Source organism: Rhincodon typus, chromosome 43 (genome assembly GCF_021869965.1).
Source record: "Rhincodon typus isolate 14 chromosome 43, sRhiTyp1.1, whole genome shotgun sequence".
Classification (NCBI taxonomy): Eukaryota; Metazoa; Chordata; class Chondrichthyes; order Orectolobiformes; family Rhincodontidae; genus Rhincodon; species Rhincodon typus.
The window spans coordinates 5330468-5330688 of NC_063374.1; positions in this window are offsets into that span (position 1 = coordinate 5330468).

The following is a 221-nucleotide window of genomic DNA, read 5'->3' on the forward strand; positions in this document are numbered from 1 at the left end:
GTGAGAGAGAGAGTGTCTGAGCGTGTGCGTGTGTGTGAGAGAGAGAGAGTCTGAGCGTGTGCGTGTGTGTGAGACAGAGAGTGTCTGAGCGTGTGCGTGTGTGTGAGGCAGAGAGTGTCTGAGCGTGTGCATGTGTGTGTGAGAGAGAGAGTGTCTGAGCGTGTGCGTGTGTGTGAGAGAGTGTCTGAGCGTGTGCGTGTGTGTGAGAGAGAGAGAGAGTC